Genomic DNA, 23,365 nt, shown 5'->3' on the forward strand with positions numbered 1-23,365 from the left:
ACACAGACATGTTAGACACACCTGTGTACATATGGCACCGCTGTTACGACAATGATTCATGTGATTGTTATTAATGAGCTGCTGCACCTGCTGCTGATTTGCAGAGAATGACTCTTACTCACCTGAAGCCTGATTGCAAAGGCTCAGCTTGACTTAACGTCTACATCACCACCATTTTCATTAAACATGAAATAATGAGGTAATAATATGATATAGATGAAGACTTTGACGTGTCTAAAGCGATTTTTTATAGCAGAGGAGAAGCTGTTTGAATCGACTTTATCACAGCTCTATTTTGTGCATGTTTATAAAAGACAACAGACTTTAAAGTGTGTATCAGCATGAAATACAAGACAGGGAAACTTCCAGAGAAAGTGTTCATGCTGTTCTGTTTCTGCAGCTTCTGTTGAAGGCTCAAACCGGCTAAAGTCTGCAGGTCAATAAGTCACTTCCTGGTTAATGTCAACTGGCTGACATGTTGTTTACATGTTGTTTTTCTCAATAAAGGTTGGCTCTATTTAAGTTCCTGATTTGTGCAGGATTCTGTGTTTGTGCAGAGTTACTTTCATTGCAAAAGAAAATGATCAATATTCTGAATATTGGAGAACAAGCAACGCTATAATTGAACACAAGCCCCGAACCAGAGGCAGAGACGGAGTTTTCGTCTTTGAGCATTTTTTTTAATCAAAAATGCAGCAGGAAGGAAGAGAAACAATTAATACTCTGCGAGGTTGCTCAGTGGGACCAGAGGGAGGGAGTTTAAGACATTAACAGATGGATTATGTGATGCTTCATTGCTCCAATATGTAAGGAGCAGATTTGTCTCTGCTGGTGCTTTGGAGACGTTTATTCATGACAATGAAGTTTCCTTTACAGAGAGTGAAGAAAACAAAGGACGGGATAGAAACAGAACAAATAGATCAGATTTATTAAAGTCTGTCCTCATTCTTTTAAAATGGTTTAAAAGGCTGTGTTATCACAATGAGGTGTCACACATGGCTGTGTACAAAACTGGAAATAATAAAAAACTGATTTTGATAATGTTCATGGAAATTTAGCAAAGATATATATTTTTTGGGCCTTTATTTGAGAGATAGGACAGTGGATAGAGCGGGACACCAGGGAAAGAGAGAGAGAGTCTCTGTACATGCAGAACAACCCAAGCAGCAACCTGAAGCCGATGTGGAAGTGCAAAATCATGCAGTTCGTCAAGTGTCCACTAGAGGCTCTGTAGATGGAAAAAAATGTGCGCCTGTAGTGCTCCAACTTCTGGCCTGGCATGTATGCTGCAGTGTTTTGACTCTGTTTTGTGGACCTGTGTGCACAGCGGTAATCAAAGCGGTGTTATCTGAACGCAGTTTTTTTTTTTACAAAATTGAAAAACGCTTGTTTCATTTGCATGTACATGTGGACTAACTTTAAACATGAGAGTTATAGTAAAGACTGAACACTTGAATCTGCAGTCAAACCTTCACTCAGGTCGAGCAACATGCTGCTGGTCTTCAGCCTCGTTCCCACTCTGGAGACAGATGCATCTTTTTAATAATTAATCTATGTTTCTTCTACAAGAGCAGTTTTATTTTTTCCTCTCTGCCTCTTGTTCCAAATATATCAAATATTTAAAATCAAAATTAAACATGAGACAGACAGTTATTTTTCAAAGAAGTGATCATCTCCTCCGGAGCCGTTCCCTCCTGAAAGTGAATCACATCTTTGGACCGGTTTCTCTGTTTATCCCCTCAAACAGACTCAAGAGAAAACTTCAAACCTGAAACCGTCTCTCGTTATTTGATTGGTTTCCAGTAAAGACGGTCCCAGTACCGTCCTCTTCAATCGCTTCCAGTGGATTTATTTTAAGTCCTTAAAGTTTGTTGTGAGTTCTTTTGAAGTGTGTCCAAACTAAACCAATCCCTTTTCACACACACACACACACACACACACACACACACACACACACACACACACACACACACACTGCTGGCAGATGGTGTGTCCTCATCTTAAAGGGACAGAGAGCCGTTTCTGAAGTCTTCTGTGTAAAGATCCAAACCATGAGACAGTAAGACATGAGATCCACTCAAACCCTGGACCAACGACAACCTGAACTGGATTTTTGCTGTTTTACAAATTGTACAGGCATAACACTAACAGCCTGTCCTAATAGCACGGTTCATTTCAGCTGCTGTCTCTTTAAGACCCGCCTACCTGTGTGCAACTCTCTTCTGATTGGCCAGCTCTCTAGAAGCCTTCCGGGTGAGGGCAGAACGCTGCAGGTCTGCCGGGGGAGGGCTACTCTCCAAAGCTGGGAGAAGAGAGTCTGTCAGAGGTTTCAGAGGATTACGTAGACCTACCCTCTGTAGACTCATCCTGGGATGACTACAACATAGTTTACCGCATGATCTGAAACTTTGCCCTCATTTAGTCTGAGCATCCAGCATTGTTACATTATATGTGAGTTGGACCAGCAGAATAGGTTGACATTAATAACTGGCTGTTTTAATTAATATTCATCCTTCTTAAATGATCTTCCTGAAACTCAGAACTTTTAGATAAAAGAGGCTGAAGTGTTCCACAATCTGCAGAGTCGGTGATGCTTCCCCTTATAGCTACAAGCTGCTCCATCCTCGTTTACTACCATCCCTGACAAACTGCTGGTGTAAAGCCTCTGCTGAACACAGCAGCTTTTTTGTCTCCTCCTCCTCTACCATCCAGGAGGACACATGCAGACCGCAGCATCTCTTTTATCAGCTCTGTCGGCTTAAAATAGAACCCTGACAACGTGGACTCCCCGGGTGAAAAGACACGTCTGTGCTGACTGTGTCCTCGCTCCGTCTGCCGGTCTTTATTGGTCTTCTAGTCCGCCTTTGTTCATGGAGACAGTCTGGCAAACTGCAGAGCTGAGCAGTGACGGCTCTCCAGCTGGACTCTGACATCAATTATCCTGCAGAGTTCCCACCTAGCAACACACTGACAGACACACACACACACACACACACACACACACACACACACACACACACACACACACACACACACACACACACACACACACACACACACAGCTCGGTCATAACACCTCTGGTTTCACTCGCTCGTTCCCCGTTGTGTCTCTGTCTTTTACTCTCCTCTTTGTCCCTCCGTCTCTGTTACTATGACGATGTCTTTGGCTCTTCTTGTGCATTAACATCATCACAGTCCACTTTTCAGTGGCATCATCTTTTAGGAGAAATAATTTGGACATGTGAAAATGATGCATTCAAGAACACCCATGTTCCCTTTTCTCCTGTTTGCTACAACCCCCTCTACTCTCTCAATTTCAATTCAAATAGCTTTATTGGCATGAATGTGTCAAATATATTGCCAAATATTTTAACAATGAAAAAAAATAAAAATAATAATAATGATAAAAAGAAAAAGAAAAAAAGTGTAATTTATTATTTTCTGTAGGGACCTGGGTTGGGAACCAGATGGTTGTCAGTTCGAGTCCCGCTGTGGACCAAGTCTTGAAATTGGTAGCTGCCGAGGTGCCCTTGAGCAAGGGCTGTGTAAAGTCCCGGGTGTACTCGAGGAACAGCACGATGTTACTAACCTGAACGCCGACCAGCTGGGGAGAGGGAGGAGGGAGAAGGGGGGAGGAGAGGGAGGGAGTGGGGGGGGAGTGGGGGGGAGTGGGGGGAGCAATCGTGTCTGATGTGCAAACGCCCTGAGGCTAGTTGTCATTAAATAATGATAAAGTAGTTCTCAGGGAATATCAAATTGTAATTATCTTTCCTGAAATGTCGATCTCTAACGGTGCGTTTGATTCCCGTGTGGAAAATGAAACCTCTCGTTGTCCTTCTGAAGACGTTTATTTGTCTTAAATTAAATCTAATGCACGCTGTTTGGATAGTTGTGAGCTCAGTGCTTCAGTGACACAACAAACAGTGAGGAGGAATAATTAGTGCTCAAAGAGGAACATGAACAGAGCGTACAGCGACATGACTCACACGCACTAATTAAAGCTGATTTCAGCCTTTTCATTAAATCCATTAAGGTGATGGCAACGTTACATTTAGTCTTTTTATTACACGTCTCGCATCGTTCAGAACTTCCTGACAACGCACCATTACTGTCGCAGCCTAACAGCTCACACAGCATTAGGTTATGATCAGTGAGTGTACTTTATGTCACTTCCTGGAGTTCTAGTGGGAAGTCTTTGTTCTATTATCTACATGATGGTTTGACATTTTGGATGCTCTGAAGCTTTTTGATACCTCGTGTTTGAAAACGAAACAATCTCAGTTCACTTAATGATTATTACTGTCGTAAACAGAGAGAGAGAGAGAGAGAGAGAGAGCAAAAGAGAGAGAGAGAGAGGGAGAGAGCGAGAGAGGGAGACAGAGACGTCTTGGTACCATTTAATCTTGTTGCACACAAGATTTTTTCTTGACTTATGAAACTTGTCCAGACTCTGTGATGTAGCGTCATTTGTTATCTCTAGGCTTAAGTCCCGCCCCCTTCATAAGTAACTGTTGCCGGGTCTGACACATTTGACAGGAAGATGCACGGTGATGTTCCTACAATGATCGATATGCATCCCCCCTTTTTTTTCCCTTCTGGAACTATCCATGCCACCGGCTTCTCCTGAAGATGGATAAACCTGCCCAACTGTAAACGATGATCGAAGAAGAATAAAATCAACTGTGTCCACTCTGTGAGAGCTCAACTAGCGTTCAGGTAGCTAGCAGGAATGCAAACCTCACCTGGTGAAAACAGATGGTTCTAAAACAGCTGCAGAGCTGCACAGAAACTGGACACAGGAAGTCAGTTAAAACCCCTTTTTTTCCGGGTGGGAGACCCCAAAACAGACTGCATCTTATAACCGATGCAACCTATATTCCAGACATTACGGTAAGTTGTTTTGCGTCATATAGCCACATGTTGTGTTGCAGATGAAATACTTTAGATGTGAGGAGGCTGGAGTAAAAATCAATGAGGAGCAGCAGCTGTTAGATCAGACAGGAAGTAACGGCCGCACTGAGATGATCAGAGGTCCACACTGACAGCTCCTCAGGTTATCGGACGGCCTCACTGTGGTGATTAAACACGATGCGTCTAATAATGCGCTCCAGTCAGCTGTGCAGGAAGGCTTTATTAGTCAAATCAGACATTTTTAGTTGTTGCAAAGGCTTTCACATTTAGTCAAAGAGTGACAACTGTCGACTGATTAAAACGAGTTTCTCCACAGAAATTAACATCTTGTGATGCCATCTGCCTCTGATACAGATTTTAATGTAGTTTAATTTCCATCGAGGTGTTGTGGGAGTTTTTTGTAATTGCACGAGTTTAGAGGACACAGAGTACAGAGCGGTGAAAAACACACGTGTCCTCTAATGGTTACGTTTCCTCTGCCTCGAAGGAACCGTGCAAAAAAAACAAAACAATAATTGAACTCTGTATGTAATTAGATTAAATGTGTTCACTCTGCTTCAAAGTTATTTCAGCAATTCATAAAAAGAATCACATTACACAAAATCTATTAGTGATTATAAGCATCAGTCTGTGTTATTAGGAGGCGAGCTTTTTACCTTCAGTGAGCAAATCATTATCCATTCCCTCTCCCTCTGTGCCCACCTATTGCTGTCAATTTACAGACACACACACACACACACACACACACACACACACACACACACACACACACACACACACACACACACACACAATTAAATGTTCTCTGCATTCATATACAGCCTGTGTCTCTCTGCAAAGGTTACACCACAACCCTTCACACACGCACACACACGTTCCTACACACACAAACGTTCCCACACACACACACACACACAGACACACACATTCCCCCCCCCACACACACACACACACACACACACACGTTCCTGCACACACTCGGGGGATCATGCCTCCTGCAGCTGCATGCACACTTGTTAGCGGAACATCAGGTATACGTGGAGGATCCTTAATTGCGTTCCTCCGGGCTCTTCTCTCTCTCTCTCGTCTCCCCTGGAGAGTCAACAATCTTCTTTGTGCTTTTGATCTTAACGAGCCTTATTAACCACCATGGCAACCACAGGGTCTGCTGGGACTTTTTGCGGTGCTGTTGGGCGGTTTATTATCGAACAGAAATAAAGGAGTGCCCGCTGCAGGGAAGTTTTGTGGATTCGGAGGGATTGTGAATCTCTGTGTGTGTGCTGTTTTCTTTTTCAGAATATCATCTGTGAGGTTTCTGTTATCAGTCCATTGTTGTTGCTTTTGTTTTCCTGCTTTACAAAGATTTCAGTTGGGGACTGGTTTTGGTGACTGTTTGTTGCATGAGTGTGTGAGTGAGTTAACACGGGATGATCCCCAATACAGATATCAGAGTTGAATTTAACATGCAGACAAAAAATAGTATTAAAGGTTCCATATCCTCCTCCTCTTCTTCAGTGTAAATAAGTCTCAGAGCTCCTCAAAACATGTGTGTGAAGTTTCTTGTTCTAAATCCACTCTGATCCTGTATTTGATCATGTCTATAAACCCCTCTATTTCAGCCCTGCTCAGAACAGGCTGTTTCTGTGTCTGTACCTTTAAATATGTAAATGAGCTGTGTCTGACCACGCCCCCTCTCTGGAAGGTCTTGGGTGTACTCGGTCTTTCTCGCTCCATGTCCTATTGTTTACGGTGAGAAGGCAGACTCAGAGGGCAGAACAAACACCTAGCTGTGGGAGTGTCACCCACCTGGGGGAGGGGTTACTGCCCTTTGTGATGTCATGAAGGGAAAATCTCCAAACGGCCTGTTTGAGCACACATTTTCTGAAAAGTGGAGCAGGCAGAAGACGGAGAGGATGGACTTTTCTCATCATTGCGGGGTTTGTAGACAGACTAGGGACACATCTCATATCCGGTTTTCGTGCATAATGATTTTATTTTTCCCCTTTTCATTTATAGCCTGAGTATCTCTAGACTTCACTCTTTTGATTGGACACAGTAAGACGTTTGAAGATGTGTCATCAGACTTCATATCTAAACTTAAAATCATCTCAATCAGGACTTCAAAAAGACAGAAGTAACGATGACATTTATGAAACCAGTGATGGAGCAGAGTCTTTCTTTTCATGTGTTTTTCTTTCTTTGGACATAAAATCATTGACTTCAGACTACTTACCACGACTAAATGTCACATTTAATTGCACGATGAGCTCGTTTGTTCTTCCTGCCTTCTTTTCATCTGGATCTTTATTTCTAAAGCGGATTCATGTACGACTTTTTCCCTGCAATCAATTAATATTCTCCTGAGGATGAATTCAATAGTCTCACCTCTCTTACTCATTCAACATGACTCTAAGTGCTTTTCTGTATCTCAATTAATTAATTTTTGAGTACCTCCAAAGATGTCTCTGATATCCTGTCTGCCTCCAGGTTCTTTTAAATGTATAGTTCATTTATTTAGAGTGATGACCACAATGAATGCAGAGACAAAATATGAGAATCTTTTACTGGTTTTATCTTTCTCCGGAGGTCTGTGTGCTCATCAGTATGTTTCCAGCTGTACTCTCATTGGTCAAGGATCATCTGCAAACGCCATGCAATGAAATAAGTTTAATATCAGATTCTGTCCCAGAGTTCTCCCCAATATATAGACCAGCTAGACTGCCGCAGGGATGATGTATTTGGAAGTTAGGATCGCGCTGGTTCCCTCAACAAAACACTGACAGGTTTTTTTTGGATTAGTGAAGTTTAAACCCAAATCAGCAAAAGTAAAAATCTAATGTGAGGCTATTAAGGAACTACACCACGGTCGACTGACTTCAACGTCAACACCAGTAAATTTCCAACCAGTAGATGAGTTTCCATGTTAGGTGTTACCGACAAACTCTGTAGTCCTGGTAAGCCACTTGTTAGCAACCGCCTTTTTGTAAGAGGTGAAAACGTTTCAGAATTCACAAGTGAGGCACGTAAGAATGTATCTTAAGCTAGTGTTTACCTCAGACTGATAACTACATTTTAAAAAATCCCAGAGACTTCGATCAGATGGAACCGGAAGTGCTAAAATGCGGCGCTCTTATTGTGCTGTGCTTGAATATCATGACTGTTTTGCAGGTTTGTGTCCTCTACAGCAGCCCGCTCTTTGTTTCAGTCTGAACTTTTACTTTTTTTACTGTAAACCGAACCAGGAAGTTTTATTGCATTTGCCAATGCTGTTTGTCTGATGAAGGTCTATTAAGGGAACGTACTAGTTTGCAAGTTAGATACAGTGTGCAGGAAATTAGATTTACTTTATTAATCCTGCAATGGGAAATTCAGTTTTTACACTCTGTTGTTGAACTTGCTGCACACACACACACACACACACACACACACACACACACACACACACACACACACACACACACACACACAGGCTGAAACACACACACATGCACAAACAGGATCCTGTGGATGTGCACTAATGGAGAGGTCTCAGAGTGAGGGAGGCTGCACACAGCGAGCGCTCCAGAGCTAGTGGGTGGGTCCAATGCCTTGCTCAAGGGCACCTTGGCGGTAATCAGGAAGTGATCTGGCACTTCTCCAGCTATCAGACCAATTTCCAGACTTGGTCTGCACCAGGACTTCTGTCTGTAGGGACCCAACCCAAGTCCCTACAGACTGAGCTACTGCCGCCTCCCATTTACCTTCAGGTTTCAGTTTGATAGCCTGGTCTTATCCAAACTGCAGACTTTTCACGATGTTAACACATATTTTATAACCGCAATCTATGTCCTCATATCCTTTAGTCCTTGCATATGTTATAGACTGAAATACTGAACCCAGATATCGGCTTATATTTGTTCCTCATTGTCGCACGCAGAGGATAAAGTCCTGTTTTTGAATCATCATCAGTGTCCCAGAGAATCTTTTAATATCATTTATAGCCTCTTTTTATAATGACCGTGATGTAATCTACGATCACAGCGAGCGGAGGAACAGCGCGACCTCGGAGTGTTTCTCTGAATCAGACGTGGAGCCGGGTTGAGATTGGAGCTGCTGGTAATTGTGGTCTCTCTCTGCCTGCTGATAGCCGCTCTCATCATTTCTATCTCTGAGCCCATTTACACAGCCTTGTTTCACATTTAGCTCTGATAGGCTGTAATGCTCTGTGACACCACTCCGACACACACACACACACACACACACACACACACAGACACACACACACACACATACACACACACACACACACACACACACACACACACACACACACACACACACACACACACACACACACAGTTCAGCGACTCATTCAAGCTTTGAAGAGAAGAGAGAGGCAGCAGCGGACTCTGTTACACTTTCTTTGAATGTGAAGATTTTCTGCATGTCTGTCATTTATTTAATTATCCTGAGAAAGTCTTCAAGACTTGGACAGATCAGTGTGGGGCATTATTAAACCATCATGGTTTATTTGACAGTAGAGAGGCTTGGTGGAGTGTGAGATGGAGAATGGCATGGAGCAAAGGAACCCAAACTCAAACTGGTTCCAGGTTTGGAGTCTTAAACGTGCTGTCTAAGGGCGTTTTCACACCTAACCTGTTTGGTTCAGTTACAATGATCTTGAGTCCGTTTACCAAGCTAGTGCGGTTTGTTTGGGCTGATGTGTAAGCTGTCAATCAAACCCTCATGTGGACTAAACAACCGTGCAGAGACCAATTGAAAAGGTGGGTCTCAGTCTCCTTTTTTTCAGACAGATCTTCAAAAACAGTTTGGGTGGATGAGCAGATCCTGGTTCAGGAGAACTAACGTGCTTCTCCTTCGGCGCCTCCAGTACCTCAGCATATTATATCTGAGCAGCAGTCATTTTTCAAACTGTATCGTTTACCTACCTGCAAACAATATAAAAATCATCGAGCAGAGCCGACATCTCTCTGTGTAGTCGGAAGTGTCTCCTGAGCAGCCACAGCCAATCAGGAGTCAACTAGTCTTTCTTTACTTCAGGGAGTTTTCCTGTAAATAATTCAGATCAATCAGAGAGCAGGTTCCTCGTGCATCGCACTTGAGGTGATGATGAAACAATGGAACAAACTAGTCCATGATTCAGACCAGAGCAAACGATCTATAGGTGTTAAACCTGATAACAAAATATGATGTCTCAACTTACCCTCAGAATTTGTTATGGGCATTTATGCAAACTATCTTCATCCCTCTAAAGGAAAATCATAGCTTCTGCAACAATTCATTATTTTCAGGTCCTTCCGGTCGATGAACTCATTAACAATAGGCAGCAGTGTCGTCGGATCGAAGTGTGTTTGTTTCAGTCGGGTGTGTGCTTGTTCTCTCATCTCAAACGTGTTGCTGTGTAAATCATGAAACCAGCAGGAATTTTCCGGTTCCCCAAGTTACTCGGATACTTGCGTTAATTGGGTGGCCAAGATATCTCTTTTCCCCTCCGTGTGAAAAATCATCAACAGGCACATCCATAATCATCTCCTTCTCTCTGAGTTACTGTAGGGAGCGGAGTTAAGCAGAGACTCAGATGCTCAGGGATTAAAAGTTGCGAGGCAGCAGAGCAGAGGAGCAGCAAATTGTTGTCATTAAGAAGAAGAGGAGGAGGAGGAGGAGGAGGAGGAGAGGGAGGAGGAAGAGGAGAGAGGAGGAGAGGGAGAAGGAGATACCATCCCGCCTGCACCATGACGGGCTTTTCTCTGCAGTGAGACAAATTAATTTTGGAGAGACTGTGTTGTTTTGAGTCCTGGACTCTTTATGGGAGAAAACTTTAGATTGAAGAGAAGTATGTGTAACGGCCAAAAGGAGTTTCCTCTGAAGGGTGTCTGTAGGGTCAGGAGCTCAGAATAGAGCCGCTCCTCTGCACCAGTAGGAGCCAGTTGAGGTGGTTCAGTTCCTCTGACTCGAAGGCCTCCTGGTCGATTCCGGGCACGTCCAACTGGGAGGAGACTCAGATCTTGCTGGAGGAATTATATATATCCCTTCTGGCCTGAGAACACCTTTGGATCCCCCAGGAGGAGCTAGAATACGTTGTTGGGGAGAGGGAAGTCTTGGGCAACTTTGCGTAGCCTGCTGCCACAAAGAGCCAGCCCCAGATAAGGGGAAGAAAATGGATGGGTTGATAATTTGATGTAGAAAAAACACCAAAAAAGGACACTGCAAGATTATTTTATTCACATCAATTCATAAAAACAGGTGCCCTATCTTTTTTCTCCCTTTACCAGCATATGTCAGCAAAATAAGCTGTAAACAAAGACCTCTTGGAACTAACCATCGAGGGGAATAAACAGACATGAACATAAAACAGGAAACAGAAGAAACATTTGACTCAGAGGTCACTTGTGATCTGCTGCGAGTCTCTGCTAATCAGCTGCCGGCTCTGATGAATGAAGCTGCGCTGAAGTATCGATTCTTTCAACAAAGGCTGAGGTACGCCTTGCTGCTGCAGCTGCAAAAAGAAGCATGCAGATTAAAAAATGTTCTTCAAGTTTCTGATAAAAAAAAGGAAATCTTGCTGTAAGACTCGAGGAGGAGGAATGAGGGATTCAGGGGAGTTTGGAGAACAGCAGTGAGGAGCCCAGTCTGAAAGGAGTGAGAGTTGTCTTTGAACAGCAGTAATGGGAGCAGGCAGTTTCTGGACTGCAGACAGAGAGAGAACCAAAGCCAAGTATTGACCCAGCTGACAGCTAGCTGTTAGACGTTGCTAGCTGTCTATCTAGCAGCAGCACTGGGTCAAATTCCTTCAGGAGCTCCTTCAACAAAATCAAGCGTGAAAGATTTGTTCTGCTGTCTGGCATCCTCAAACGCAGACACATTTAGCAACTCAATTAGCAGCCTGGCTCATGCACGCTCATTACCTAATGGAAGTATGCACATGCATAATCTATCTCCATGGTTACTTGTGTTTTTCTGCTGTTTTCTGGCTGATGTGCTCATTTTGGGCATCATGTGTTTCAACATGTATGTAAGTACATCACAGGCTTACAAGGTAAAACATGGAGTACAGATACAGTGTTGAGTCACATTTAAAGTCTTTATGTGTGATTTTTCACATTTAAATGTAGAAATCAAGTATCTCCTCTGAAAATAACTCTGTGAGTCATGACTGTCTACAATGGGTGTAACACCCGAGTCCCACTGTCTGTGATGTTTTCAGAGTTTTCAGAGTCCTATCTTCACTTTGTTTACATCGCCCGGACGGCCGGCTGACTCCTCCCCTCATGTATAAACGTTGTTTAATTGAGGGACTAGAGAAAAGAAGAATAACATACTGTACTCACTGCTTAACTGTGTTTCTAGATCACGCTCATTTCAGGTAAATTTACATGCAGTGTGAAGATACCAGCATAATAAAGATCGCTAGCATTAGCATGCTAACACAGCCATGTACTGTAGGTCGGGTTCTTAATTGGTGGGTCGTGAACATGTGCCTGGAAAAAACCTGGTGTCAAACAGTCGGTCAAGTACTTTTCGGTGGAACTTATTAGTTTTGTTCAGTTTCTTGCTTCCCTAAGTTGTTTTGCTCGGTTTGAGGTACAGAACAGTTGACGGAAGCTGCACCATTTTGCATTAAATGAATCTGATTGGTTGCAAAATATCAATAAAATTTGGGTCGCTGTTTTTTAAGGAGGAGTCGGTGGTTGATCCTGAGGCTAGACGTGTTGAGAAACATTGATATAGAGTCACCTGTGCAGCAGATTCTTGTGCCTCATATTTGCATGTGAACCTATTTGTGCAGGCTGCAGTTTTTGTGACAGGAAAAAAAAAGATGAATGGGCTGACAGTAAGGGATCAAACAAACACAGGATACTTTAGAAGACCACCTGTTTTTGGGATTTGTTGTGCCCTCACAGAGTCAGAAATGAGGGACAGAGACAGGGGGATATGACAAATGGGGGAAAGGAGCCACAGGTCATAACCACTAGGCTACCGGCGCCCCAGCGTCCATTGCAGGAGTAAAAAGTCTCTCCTGTCATGGCTGTCACATTAAGTCCATACAGCCACATTAACCACACAGTCCATAAAGCAAAGTGTAATAAAAAAGTCAAGCATTGCAATAATACAAGCAGCGTGTTGGTACAGCTGGCTGCGATCCAGTCAGAAGTGAAATAAATAAACACAGAGCGGGGAGATAGAAAAGATAGAGAACCTGATGATCTATCTGCCAACTCACTCTGGAAACCTGCCGGAAAATATGTGCTCGTGTTCTTCACAAACACTTAACCCCTCAGACGGCAAATATGAACACACTGCTTCTCTTATCAAACATTCATTTGTGATCGTGTAAAACAGCTGCCAAGGCAAACACAATACAAACACTCCAGGTGAGAGGAGGCACAGAACATCTGCAAAACTCAAACTCTAACCTAAAGGTAAGGAAATATTGATGGAAAGGAAGAAGTGCTGGCCATGTTTTTAATATTTGAAGTGTAAAAACATCCACACTCACCTGCAAGGACCTGACTGTTAATTCTTTCAAACTCAAGATGCTTTATTAGTACTAAAGTTTCAAATCTAATGTTTCTAAAGCATGAGAGAAGGAGGAGAGAAGTGAGAAATAGCCATCACGGCTTCCTGGAGCTGCTTGCACCAATAGGGCTCACGTCTGGTTTTAAGCTAAGTTGAATTTAGAAAGTTAAGAAAGTTAAGACCGACTGAGCTGAAGATCAGTGATAAGCCCTGTTGGTGCAACCAGCGCCTACAGCAAAACCTCAAAGATGTCATTTTCAAATTCTACAGAAATCTTAAAAACAAAAACACCAAACTACTGAACAAATCAGCTGTAACCCAGAACTTATACAAAGTATGTGTGTATGGCATGTCAGCTCCATGCTCCCTCATCAGTCAACACCAACAGGACAGCTGGAGTTAGGAGACTTAAGGAGTTCCCGCAGTAATGACAGAATCATGCACAAAGAGGGCGAGATGATACAATGGATGTTGTACAAAACTGCAAAAAAAACCCTGATGAGCACAACAACAAACACACATAAAGTCGATGTTCTGAACTGTCAGAACTGAGTGTGTTTTATTCTGGAAATAAACCAGATTTATTGACTCATCAGAACATTAAAATAAAAATGGCCGATCAGTTTATCAGCTGCATGAGACTCTGCACCTGAATCACATCACCCTGTCATATTAACGTCTTCAGGAGAGCGTGGAGAGCTCTCAGAGGGCTTTTCTGTCTCTGACCTTGACCTTGACCTCTGCTCTCTCTAGGGTAACGAGACCTCTCTGCACGGATCGATAAGCGTGTCACATTAGCGGCTAACAGGAATGTGGCCGCTAACAGCTTCTTCATGCAGACCAGTGTCTCTGGCTGAAAGCGACGTTCTGTCAGCGTCTCTTGTTTGTCCAGCTGCTGCCGATCACATCTGACACCGTTAATAGGCTTTAAACACTAACTGACACATCTGGCACCAGCTCACTGACATGTGACAACAACAGAGATGAAGAAGTACCACAAGCTGACACACACACACACACACACACACACACACACACACCTCAGCACTGTGCAGCTGGCACACACAACACGACAGCATTTAGTCCCATTAATTAGCTGGTTAATCTCCTGTATGTTTTGATGTGATCTCTGTCTGTTTCATTCACATCTGTCTGGAATCAGCCTGGAAACATTCACACGGAGCTGCACTCTGAAGGGTGAAAACAACATCAACTCAGTTTGACTTCAGATTTAATGACGCACCAAATCTGACACTCTGCATTACATTAACACACTACTATATATTTATTTCCCTTACTGTATGATCAGACATTAAGGAAACATGCTATGTTGAAGTGCTGGCTTCTCTGACAACAATGCAGCAGCCAGTATGTCCTCCTTCTAACTTTACATTCTGCTCCTGAATGCTCTGGATTTGTTTGGACCAGAGAAGGTAGGCGCTTTTAAGACACCCCATGATTCAGAGAGCATTGAAGTGGACAAATATATCAAACTGACAGACAAAACATTTTGGAGCAGATAAGACAAGCTGTAGTCTAGGATAGTGGTTCTCAACTGGTGGGGCGGGACATGAAAGTGGGACGCAGAGCTGTTTTGAATGCGTCGCAAATGTGTGCCAGCAAAAAGAAAATAGTGTTGCTTTTTAAACATGTTTGTTTGACTCTGTGTCTTTGATGTGTTAATCTGATTTGTAGAAAAATATCAGATATTTGGGTCTTTTCATGTAGGAGTTGGTGGTGGATCCTGAGGCTGGACCCGTTGAGAAGCACTGGTCTGGAACATGAAAAGTACCGCTGCAACCATGCAACAAGCTGGCATAGAAAAGAAAGGGAACACAGTGATCAATGCTTGATTCAAATCATGAAACAATAAATTAGCAGCAATTAAAGAGTTTTGTTTACTACGTTCTGTCAGCAGTTCGTCTTTGAAGTCGCACAAAGAGTTTCATCTCACTTGTTAGTCGGCTGAGAGTTTCTTTGTTTCCTGTAATCACGTTGAGCCCGGTCGACAGTGATTTAAAAAGATGATGATGTTTCATAAACGCGGCAGTGATGAATTGGACCTGGCTGTTCTGATAAGCAGGGCGGCGCCCGGCTGATGAGCCTCTTGTTTCATATAATGAGTTTTTATTGACACGGGTGGCTCGCCGTGATTAGCGGTGCTAATAGACAAACAACTGTCCGGTCTCATATACTCAAAAACAACAACAACAGCAGAGGCTGCTGCAGCACGAGGCATCAGGGCCACCGGAGGAGACCCGAGTCAGCATTCAGTGAGGCGCCGTGTCCGACAGGAAACAGTTTTTTCTTCTTCTTCTTCTGCTGCTGCTGCTTACATGAGCAGGAAATGTCAGACTGTGCGCTGGGTGTGGTCTAAACACTGGAACAACGTAAAGACGAACCTTTGGGTTTGGGGAAAATAATCAAAAAATGTTTTCAGTCATTGCCTAGCAACAGCAAGAGGTTCACAAACCCCTTTCGATTCCTACCTGACGGAGTGATTCAGATTCAGATTTTTTATTGTCCCACAAGGGGAAATTTGCGTTGCAACAGGAGCACACAGAAGACAAGAAACACAAGGACAACATCACCATAAAAACATGGACCAAAACAAATTTAAAAAAATCAGACAACACAGCAAAATATAAAACCAAATTAAAACAGCACAAAAAAATCAGTCAAGAGCTCATACCAGAATGGAAATCCAAGTTATTAAAGTGCAAAGTGGAGGTGTGTAAATGTGCAATTCAAGTGCAAAAAGAGCAACAAATAGCTAATTGTTGTTTAACATATTGATTGCACTTGGTAAAAATGAGACCTGGAGTCTTTTTGTCTTCCTCACAGGAGCTTTAAGACGACGGCCTGAGGGTCAAAGGTCAAACTCACTGTGAAGTGGGTGATCTGGGAACACATGTATGGCCCTAGCTTCCCTCAGGACCTGCTGATTATACGAGGTCAAAAGTCCAACCTGTGATACACTTAATGTGAGTTTTTCCGCTGCTCCTGCCTGATGTGTTCTGCAGAGCACTGGGGCCTTGTTGTCCCGTCTCCTGTATTCTACAACATGTGTTTGTTTGTTTGTTTTGTGTGTTTTTCTGTAACTGAACAACAGTCCCCACTCTCAGTAGTTTAACCGGACATGATTTTTTACTTAGCGCCTCTGTCGCGCTGCCTGCTCCACACAGCCGAGATCTGAGCCATGATGTGCAGATATATCTCAGCTCAGTGGCTTCTCACCTGTTTCCTCACCCTCAGACATCGATTGTGTCCACATGACATTTAAAGACGTCGCAGAAGCTTACGCAGCAGGTCCTTTAAACCACCATCTCGCTCTGAGCTAATTGGCTGAATAAGTCCTGGGTCTCACGGCGACAGCCAATGACGTGTGAAGGGGAGACGACTGCTGAGTGGGGCGATGCGTCAGACTGACAGATGGATGATTCTTCACTGTGTATGAAAGACACTTTTATATGTGCACAGAACCTCCGTTAACACACACACACACACACACACGTGCAGGCAGAGTGTGAAGAACGGAGCAGTGACCTGCAGCAGCTGATGAGTGATGTAACTCAGAGCAAACAGGAAGCAGATGTTGTTTCTGATGCTGATGAGAGGAGCAGGAGTCATTTATCTGCCAGAGGTCTTGCCTCTGAAGCACAAAAACACCTCATTCCCTCTCGTCCAATTGATGTCACAACCTCCATCTGTGGCCACTTTGCTCTACTTATTTCTCATCCTTCTTCCAGCCCTGCTGCAGGCTGCGGATTTTACTTTTCTAATATAACACACATGACACACTTCATGTGCACATGTTAAAATACATAAAAATACACTTGGGTGAGATGTTTTGTTTGTTGGCATGTTTTTTAGTAACAGTATAGATATTCAGTGTAGCAAACTAATTTGAGAAAACGAGGAGGTTCGACTTCCTTTGCTCTTCAGGGATGAAATATCTCTTTTTAATGATTCTAATATAAAAACTCTGTCAGAAACCGCTGGAAGTACAACAGAACTTGTCAACAACGCATCAAAGGTAGCTTTAAGTAGTAAAGTCCCCTTGAACAGCTTACAGAGTTTTGCATGATTCTGAATTGACTGTAGTTAGTAAGTGTTTTATTAAAATATTATTACCTCATTACAAAGTTCTTTATTCATAATTGAACATGTTACAGTTAAGATTAAACATTGCATGATTGAAATACATGTTGACCATGTTTGTTTAAATTGTGTAGTCATCCATCTTATTTAATAATCTAAAGGTGATGATGATGAATACACCTTTTAATAACATTAGGCGCTGAGATATGCGATCCAATATAAGCGCTCCAGCGGCCTGTCCAAACAGGAAGCAACATGAGCGAGAGTCCGCAACAAAATCAGCTTGATTGTACTATTGGTGTGTGCTCACAGCCAGTGAACTATACGACACACGACGCAGCGCCACGTTTCTATTCTCCTCTCTGTCGCTCGCCTACACAACGAGGAAGGAGCGGGCTCTACAAGGTGCAGGTTCTCATTTTTCTCCCTCAGCAGAGCTCGTTAGCTTGTTTTACAAAGTGGAGATAACGATGCATTTATTATATCCACATCCGTTATTGAAATGTTGAGCTTTGACTTGTGATGCTACCGAGTGTCCTCAGATTTGGTTCTTATACCTGAGAACAAATCCCGGTGAAGAAATCTTAAGAACAAAAGATTTTCTTCTGAACTTTTGATGACTGTGTCTCGATGTTCTTCACCTGCAGGACACAAAAAGTAAAATAAACTTCACTCCCTCCGACTTTCATTCATCACTTCCTGATCCTTAATCACAGCACCAAATGTCCTTCAGGTAATGCTTCTGTATATTAGAACTGTATGGAGACAGTTTTAAAATATTTATATAATCTGCCGGCCTCAAAGTTTTGATATGATTTATTCATATTTAATTTAGATTTGACAGCCGTTAAGAGACATGGTTTTCCTCTGGGGCACTAAGATGTCAGAATCAATCGCACTTCTTTCCTAAAGCACTATGAGTCAATTACCACACGAACTGGAAAGAGAAAAGGACAATTTTGAGTGTATTAGAGCTGAAGTTAAGGGGAAAAATCAGCTCTGGTTTTTTAAGTGGGAGGAAAGTGAGACTGATGAAGGCAGAAGGAGGGTTCAACGAGGAGAGGGAAGGATTTAATCAGGAGGAGCCGTCGCACAAAGTTACAAAGTTAGGAAGTGAAACGGGAAGTCGTTAGAAAAATCTGAACATGATGTCACATTGGTTTCAGCAGATAAGTTAATACACACTTTTCTTTTAGCTGTTTGCATGCCAGCTGGATTGAATAGATACACATCAGCTGACCAGAATGTTTCCTCGTCCATCATCTCATCCTTTTTTTTTACAGTACAGTGCCAGAATCATGATGCAGATGATCATGGTCTGTCTGTCGTCCCGGGTCAGATGAAGATTCAAGATTCAAGATATTTATTTGTCACATGCTCATCCAGATGTGCAGTGAAGTGTAACAACTGTTCCTCAAGGCCGTGCAATAAACACTCAAATTACTAATACACATAAATACAGTAATATAGAAATATGATGTATAAGAAATATTTGAATATACAAAATATAGAACATTGATGTAAAATCTGAGGACACTCGATAGCATCACATCGTGTCCTAACATGAATGTATAATGTAAGAAGAAGATAGAGATGAGAGGAAGTGAAAGTTTGTAGATATCAAGAGTTAACTAGCATGACGCAGGCAGACACGAGTGAAACGACGACGGAGCACGTTGAGCCGATCTCCACAGAGGCAGCTGCAAACACATCTGTATCTGCGGTCTCTGCTTCTGTGCGTCTACTGGATTTATTTTTTGTTGCAATTTGAAATAAAAGTCAAATAAAAAATGAGCAGAGCCGCACCGCTGGCCTAGCTGTGGCTCCTTTTCCCCGCTCTCTCTCTCTCTCTCTCTCTCTCTCTCTCTCTCTCCTCAATTTCTGACCCTATCCACCATCCTGTCTCTAAAATAATATAATATATATAATATAATAATATTTTTTCTGGTTTTGGAAATGTGTTTTGGATTCAGCAACAAGTTCTTACAAGCTGTTAAGGAGTTTTTCTTTAATATTCAATCTCTAAATTAACCCAAGAAAATAACCCCTCCACCCATCAAAAATCTATAACCTAAATACTTATCTCACCCTAAACCCCTATCTTTAATACTTCCTGTTTTATCAAAATATTTGGAGCTTCTTGAGTATCTGACCACATCACCTACCTCTTTGTCTTTGATGTCATCAGTTTTTTATAATATTGTTATTTTTCAGTTCAGTTTGTAGATGAACTGAAGTGCTGTGTTTTAATGAGCCTGCCTGTTTTTCCTTCTTTTTTTTTCTTTTTTTTTAAATGTCACGTTGTTAATGGGCTGTTTGGTAGTTTGACCTTCTTGTTTGGTTTTCCGTTCAGCTGTGAAGAAGTAATATGTTTTAATGAGTCTGCGTGTAGCTCAGGGGCTTCACTGCCCGCAAAAGGTTAAGGACCCTTGATCCGGTGGAGCCGATGGGCACTATTAGACTTTTAATGAGACCCTCACTGGTCGTCATGTGGAACCATCCACACTGACTCCGCCCTCATGCTGATGTCTCCATTTTTAGTCCCGCAACATGTCAGGTTTGAGCTGAAGCTCAGTGCACATACCGTACTCTGTTAGTAAAGTGACCTCACTCTAATATTCATAGGGGCTGTAATATCACTTTAGGCCCCTGGGCTATGCACATTTTGGAGCCCCTCCCCTTCCAAGAAAGAAAAGAAATGCATGGCTGTATAGATGGAAAAAAACAGAATCATTTTCATACAGATGAAGTCATCATCCTTTTTTAAATTATTGAACCATTTTTTATTTTTTATTTTTTATTTTATTTTTATTTTTTTATTTTTTTTATTTATTTATTTATTTTTTAAATTATTATTATTATTATTTTTATTGGTGATAAGGTGAACTAAATGAAACAAGAATATATAGACATGACAACTAAAGCGAGAACAAATAAACAAAGACAAAAGAAACAAACAAATTAATTAAATGGACAAAATAGTAAAACATAAGCAAAGATACAGAACAACAATACTGACAAAATACATTTAAATGAGGTGAAAGTCAAGCAATGATTTTTATGTTCAGGTATTGAGCCATTCATGAAGCAATGCATACAGACAAATTAAATATGAAGGCTCCGTCTCTTCTATGATGAGTCTCTCAGGTGTTTTTAAAGGTCACATATTATTCAAAAAACACTTCTCCATGTTCCTCTAACTCAAACATGTGTCTCTAGTCCGTCTACAAACCCCCCAATGTTGAGAAAAGTCCATCCTCTCCGTCTTCTGCCTGCTCCACTTTTCAGAAAATGTGTTCTCAAACAGGCCGTTTGGAGATTTTCCCTTCATGACATCACAAAGGGGTTCGATCCCCAGCTCCTGCAGCAACATGTCCGACGTGTCCAAGGGCAAGACACTTAACCCTAAGTTGCTCCTGCTGCTTCGTCTGAATGACCATTAACCATGTCAATACACTTGCTGCCGGGGGCATAGCTAGCTAGAAGATGCTACAGCGCTCAGTGTTTTTATATCGCTTAGCATGGAACGTTGCGATGAAGGGCCCAATTACGTAATTACGACCCGACTTAGCTCCGCCCATTAAAAACGTAGAACTGAAACTTGATAAAATCGTAATTACGGTCAAAAATGGGAAATCAGTCAAACATAGTTCTCAGTCTTTCCACATGTTTTGAAGCTATCCTCTTGCTACATAGTTAGCGTGCTTGGAGACATATTGCTGATTTTACTTTACAGGGACTTTCAGATTCAGGTCAGGTTTCCCTCTCTACCTTTTTTTTCTTTAGTTTCTACTCTGGTCTCTCAAGAAAGACTGCACACACCTCCATGTCTTTTTAATGATTTAGTGTGTGTGGTGTGTGTGTGTGTGTGATCAGAGACATGCATGTGTGTGTGTGTGTGTGTGTGAGCTACACTTCTTTTTATATGTGTAACATTTCTCTTTTGTCTCTGCTGTGTTTGAAAGAGTCTGCTCACGATCAAGCGTGTGTGTGTGTGTGTGTGTGTGTGTGTGTGTGTGTGTGTGTGTGTGTGTGTGTGTGTGTGTGTGTGTGTGTGTGTGTGTGTGTGTGTGTGTGTGTGTGTGGCTAAAAATAAGCACTTTGTTTCTGGGAAGAGTGCTGGAGAGAGGTAGAGCGGGAGGACAACCTTCATCAGCGTGATCTAACTTTAATAACTTTACAAGAAGTTCACTGACAACAAGAGACAGGAAGTGAGTCCGCCATGCATCACAGCTCGGGGTGGGGGGGGTCAGGGGGCTCGACTACAGCCAGATGAATAACAGTCAGGTGTCACAGAGATATGGGACTCACAGTACATGTTAGATCTGGTGCTTTTTTAAATGTTACAAAGCCAGTGATCAGACTAAAAGCTGCAAAAATAATCTGCGTTGTTTCTCTCCGTCTGAAACTCGGCTTCACTTCTCCTGTAACTCATCTCTGATTCTACCAGGGACGACCCTGCGAATTGTAATAATTGCACAAACTGTGTGTGATTTCAAACAAATCTGCAGCACCTGTAATTCGTCGAGTAAAAAAAAAAGTACAAATTGCTTTCCACACATTCTGCTGCAGAGTCGAGTCCCCGTGATCAAACTAATCCTGTATGAATCAATCGCTGCAATTTCAGGAGTAATTTGTTTCTTCGGTGTGATTCTCCTTCCTGTTTCTCTCTCTCTTCTCAGTTTTGTTGTGTTCCTCCCGTCATCAGAAAGGGGAGAAGCCGAGAGAGACGTATCAAATCACTTTGTCAGCTCGAGTCTCAAACACAGTTCAACTTTGTTGTGAGCTGTTTGCTGACGATCAGTACAAAAGCTTTTTCACATTCATACTTACTGATGATGCATTTTGTGTGAAGACTTTATGTTTCTTTAACTAATTTAAAGCATGCCTTCAGGAGAGATGTATCTTATTTATGATGCATGAAGTGAATAGTTCTTAGTGATCAGCTGCAGAAGTTATTTGTGTTTAAAGTCTTTCTATGTGATTTTTCACACTTAAATACAATATAAACAATAATAACTGTGTGAGTCATGACTGTCTACAATGGGTGTAACACCCGAGTCCCACTGTCTGTGATGTTTTCAGAGTTTTCAGAGTCCTATCTTCACTTTGTTTACATCGCCAGGACGGCCGGCTGACTCCTCCCCTCGTGTATAAAAGTTGTTTAATTGAGGGACTAGAGAAAAGAAGAATAACATACTGTACTCACTGCTTAACTGTGTTTCTAGATCACGCTCATTTCAGGTAAATTTACATGCAGTGTGAAGATACCAGCATAATAAAGATCGCTAGCATTAGCATGCTAACACAACAATGCAGCGCCAGTTGTTTTGGTTTCATGCTGGTGCTCAAGGGCGACTAACGCTGCCTTGGTGGAAGAATTAAAACTCAAAGTGAAACGTCTTTTTTAATCATGCCTTTCATTTATCAACATTTCCATATTTTGATACCAAAAAAAACTATTGCTTGTAACTATTGCATGCGACCGCTTAGCAGTCAAAAACAGTTTTTTCCTGCCAGGTAGAACACCTCACCGGCCCTGTGAGATGCTAAACACAAACACCACATGTTATATTAATAATCTACTCCTTCATGGTGAATGGACTTGAGCTTGTCGAGCACTTTTCTGGTCTTCTGACTCCTCAAACCGGGAGTCCAACCTGCAGAAGTTGTTTCAAGGACTGTTTCCTCTAAGATGATGCGCCTGCTCATCAAACTGACACCCAGTGTGGCTCCAATCCGCATGGTCATTTTAGCAGCATGGATAAACTACTCCAGCAATAGAACATGTTAAAAGACCAATGTGATCCGTTGACAGATTCATATAGGGGTGAGA

At 42.3% G+C, this 23,365-nt stretch overlaps 1 protein-coding gene across 1 annotated transcript in view; it reads left to right on the plus strand.

Moving 5' to 3' along the window:
- The window catches only part of si:cabz01090165.1 (uncharacterized protein LOC100333421 homolog), a gene marked incomplete in the record, with an annotated part of 351,393 nt that overhangs the window by 79,809 nt on the left and 248,219 nt on the right, over positions 1–23,365 (plus strand).

Source organism: Labrus bergylta, chromosome 11 (genome assembly GCF_963930695.1).
Source record: "Labrus bergylta chromosome 11, fLabBer1.1, whole genome shotgun sequence".
Taxonomy (NCBI): Eukaryota; Metazoa; Chordata; class Actinopteri; order Labriformes; family Labridae; genus Labrus; species Labrus bergylta.